Source organism: Carlito syrichta, unplaced genomic scaffold, assembly GCF_000164805.1.
Source record: "Carlito syrichta isolate Samal-C Ts95f unplaced genomic scaffold, Tarsius_syrichta-2.0.1 Scaffold303664, whole genome shotgun sequence".
In the NCBI taxonomy this organism is placed as follows: Eukaryota; Metazoa; Chordata; class Mammalia; order Primates; family Tarsiidae; genus Carlito; species Carlito syrichta.
In genome coordinates, this window is record NW_007247760.1 from 27,578 (window position 1) to 32,405 (window position 4,828).

Consider the following 4,828-nt stretch of genomic DNA (forward strand, 5'->3'; position numbering starts at 1 on the left):
TTTTTTTTTTTTTTAAGATGGAGTCTCACTCTGTCACCCAGACTAGAGTGCAGTGGCTGCTCCCGGCCACCACGGCCTCAACCTGCTGGGCTCCGGCGATCCTTCCGCTTCAGCCCTCTAAGTAGCCGGAATTACAGGCATGTGCTACCATGCCCACCTGATTTTTTGATTTATTGTAGAGATGAGGTCTCGCTTGCTCAGGCGGGTCTCGAACCCGCGGGCTCGGGCAATCCACTCACCTCAGCCTCCCAAAGGCGCGGGATTACAGGCTGAGCCACCAAGCCCGGCTCAAAGAGCAGTTCTTAACACAGCAGAGCCTGCAGTGAGTTTGCCAAGGTTCAAATCCCTGCTCCAGCACTTTCTACATGTACTCCTGTAGGCATGTGGTCTACCTTTCTAAGTCTCAGTTGACTCCACTTAACTCATCTAATGAGGGTGAGAATGATCATACCTACCTCCTGGTTTTATTGGGAGGATAAAGTGAAACACCCTGTGTGCCCAATGGCACTGGCTCTTGCTCTAAAGGCCGATGTGCACTTGTCCATTTGTGCCTAGACAAATGCACATCAGCCTTTGGAGCCTTCATCTGGGTGTCAAGGACTTATGCCCAAGGGAAATGGAGATAAATGATTCCAGCAATGCCCTACTACTCTCCAGGATGTGTGTGTTGGTGTCCCTGTTGGCTGGTCTTTGGTTTTGGCTTTGAGTTTCCAGTCAGTACTCCCCTGAAGTGTGTAAGGTGTTCCGAGGGAAAGGGAGACGTAGGCCTGGGTCATATAGATGGGGAACAGCAGAAAGCTGCAGAAAGCTCTGGATTCTGGCCACCCTGTCTAAGTTCATTCTCCCTGCCCTCTGGCATGAACCCCGCCCAAGGTGTGCCTCCTGGTCCTCTGTACTGCTAGAGAGACAGCACAGACGAGCAGATCCGAGGAGGGCAGGCCTGGACCCCAGTGCTGGTACTCCCTTAGTCGTGACCTTGATTCATGACTCAGTCTGTCAGCTCCATTTCCTTGTTTGCAGAATGGGGCTGATCCCCCGACTTCATCAGATGGTGGTGAGGGTTACTGTAAATGAATTCATACACTTACGGGTCTTACTGGGAACTTTTTTTTTTATATGTTCCATTGTGGACATGAAGACTACTTGCATCGAATGGTGAGAGGGGCCTGCAGCTCTTTTTGTTTCTGACTAATGTCACACTGCTCTTCAGCCATCTGAGGGAGCTTTGCATCTTCTTTAGACATCATTCGATGCCATGGCTCGGCAGGACAACTCTGGAACCTCTTGTCCCAGTGAGGAGTAAACACACAGTGAAATGGGCCAGGCCTCTGTGACGGGTGTTCCGGCTACCACAGCGGTCCCTCCCTCCAGAGGGAGGAATGATACGGCCTGCGGTGACCGAACCCCACGGGCCACAGTTGTGCTGTCACGAGCAGGAGGACAGAGAAAGACAGCAGTAGGGCCTCGCCGTCCAGGGAGCCTGTGTCCCCAGCCGGTCCCTACCAGCACAGGCCAAGGAGAACAAGAGTCTCAGACATCTGGTAGAGACCCATGCCAAGAGAACTCCCACAGAGACCTCTGACGGAGAGACTTCAGACCAAGACCTGAGTCCATGGGTAGGGCCTGACCAGGCTCCCAGGGACAGGTCCTTCCTGGCGGGTCTGAAGGCAAACAGCGCCCTCCAGCACAGGAGGGAGATCTCAGTTTTCGACTTCTTGGTCCCTTATTGCCTTTGCAACTTCTGGACAAAAGTCCAGCACGACACATTCCACACGTAAATCTGTAAAATCCTTTCCTTCCCAGATTGTCATCAGCTTGACCCCGATCTACAATTCAGAGGATCACAGACTTTGGAAACTCTCAAAAATCTGCTGGTGTCTAAAGAGGAAAATACCTGTTTAGGCTGAATTCCGTGATCTTCCCGTCAAAGGCATCAGGGGCCACATTTCCAGGTTGGCAGGCACACAAACACATGGACGGGGACAACAGACACTGGGCACTGCTAAAGGAGGGAAGGAGGAGCGGGGATGAGGGGTGACAATCACCCACTTGTCTCACATTCACTCCAGGGAGGCAGAGGGCACGCTAGAAGCCAAGACTGCAACTTCATGCAACATACGTAGGTAGCAAAGCCTTGCATGTACCCTTCACTCTAAAATAAAAAGTGAAGCCGGGCTCGGTGGCTCAGCCTGTAATCCCGCGCCTTTGGGAAGCTGAGGTGAGTGGATTGCCTGAGCCAGCGGGTTCGAGACCCGCCTGGGTAGCGAGACCTCATCTCTACAATAAATCAAAAAATCAGCCAGGCGTGGTAGCGCACGCCTGTAATTCCAGCTACTTGGAAGGCTGAGGCGGAAGGATAGCCGGAGCCCCAGCAGGTGGAGGCTGCAGTGGCCGGGAGAGGCCACTGCACTCCAGTCTGGGTGACAGAGTGAGACTCCAACTCAAAAAAAATAAAAATAAAAATAAAATTTTAAAAATAAAAATAAAAAAAATTAGCCGGGCATGGTAGTGTGTGCCTGTAGATCCAGTTACTTGGAAGGCTGAGAGGGAAGGATGACCAGGGCCCAGCAGCTTGACGCTGGGGTGGCCGCGAGTGTGCCACGGCACTCCAGCCTGAGTGACTGAGTGAGGCTCCGACTCAAGAAAAAAAAAAAAGAAACATGAGATGTTTCATTTAAAACATTAACCTTTTTTGAAAGGGAGAATAAGGCACAAACCAGCATCAGGACCATTATGTGGTGGGGAGGAGCCATTGTTGGGGCTCAGGTGTGTCCAGGTCACCCAGTGAGCGTGTTGTGAGGGTTTTGAGTCTCTGTACCCTTGTTGCTGTCACCCCACTCTCCATGGATTTCAGCGGCAAATTTGGGATCTAGCCTGGGCATGGTGGCTCAAGCCTGTAATCCCAGCACTTTGGGAAGCCAAGGTGAGAGGATTGCCTGAGCTCAGGGGTTTAAGACCCCAGCCCGGGCAACTTGGTGAGAACATGTCTCTACAATAAATAAATAAATAAATAAATAAATAAATAAATAAATTAGCCAGGCATGGTAGCATGCACCTGTAGTTCTGGCTACTTGGAAGGTAGTGGTGGAAGGATTGCCGGAGCCCAGCAGGTCAAGGCTGCAGAGGCCGTGAGTGTGCCACTGCTCTCCAGCCTGGGTAACTCCAACTCAAAAAATAAAAATAAAAAATTGGGGATCTGTGATCAAGTGACAAATCAGTAAATATTCATACTTACAAGAGAACAACATGTTGTACTAGTATGTCTAGCACACAAGGCAGGGGCCCAGTCACAAGAATCCCCCAGCCCATGGCCAGTTGATCCAAGGTCCACCTCGTTTTCCATGAACTTGAATTTGGACTGTGGCAGGTAATCCAGGGGATTCAAGAGCTGTAGGGTTTGCAGGATGTCATCTGTCCAAGGAGGCAGGTGGGATTGAGGCTGATGGGGAAACGCAGGAGAGTCTGCCTTCAGGGGCAACTCAGGGGCCCAGGCAGCCGGGGTCAGGCAGCCTTCAGGGATGACTAATACCCACCGGGGTCAAACACAGACCCTGTCACATGGCATCAGGGCCCTTGGTATCCGCAGATCAGGGATCAGGCACTGCAGGAGCAACCCCCAGGGAACGCACAGACTTCCCCAGGACACAGCATGAATAAGGTAAGAGAGCCCAGGTCCTGACTCCCGATTTCCTCTGAGCTCCTTCCCAGCACTGGCTCGACTCCCCTGTGCCATCACAGAAGCAAGGCCAGCACTCAGTCCCAGCCCTGATTCCACCAAGAGGGAGAGGACACTGAGGTCATGTGCAAAGCCACCTGCAACCAGAGCCCTTACTCACCCCCAGCCAATTTTAACACATGATGGATTATTTGTTAATATCAATATTTTGAAAACATATTGGTGCTTGTTTGACACGTTGTAATCACTGGAATGATGGCTCAATTCAGGAGGTTTTATTTATTTATTTTCTTCAATCAGCTTTCTTAGATTAAACAATCCAGAATTTCAACAGTCAGAAGTTCATGGTTATGGCAACTTAAGATTTTTTTTTAATTTTTTTATTTTTTTTTTTGAGTCAGAGTCTCCCTCTGTCACCCAGGCTAGAATGCAGTGGCATGCTCACGGCCACCTCAGACTCGACCTGCTAGGCTCAGTGGATCCTTCTACTTCAGCCTTCCAAGGAGCTGGAACTACAGGCACGTGCCACCACACCCAGCTAATTTTTTTATTTATTGCAGAGACGAGGTCTTGCCATGTTGCCGAGGCTGGTCTCGAACCCATGGACTCAGGCAATCCTCTCATCTCAGCATCCCAAAGTGCTGGGATTGTAAGTGTGAGACATTGCACCTGGCCTTTTTAAAAATTTTATTTGTAGTAAAATACACATTACAGGAAATTTACCACATTACCATTTTAAGTGTATAGTCAATCTTGTTGAGCAGATTCACCTTGTTGTACATTGACACTCTAGAGTTCTTTTCATCTTCCCTTGAAATTCTGTCCCCATTAAACACCGTCCCCATTCCCTTTCCCCAGGCCCTGGCAGCCATCAATCTACATCTGTCTCTATGAATTTAGCTTCTACAGGACATCACAGAATCATACAGTATGTGTCTTTTGTGACTGGCTTATTTCACTTAGCTTAATGATGACAGGAACTTTTGATACACTTTAAACTTCACTATGTTTCTACTTTTGTTGCAGAGACATATGATGGGTGGTCAATAAAGAATCATTTTTCGTGACCCGCCTGGGCAGCGAGACTTCCTCTCTACAATAAATCAAAAATCAACCAGGCGTGGTAGCGCGTGCCTGTAATTCCGGCTACTC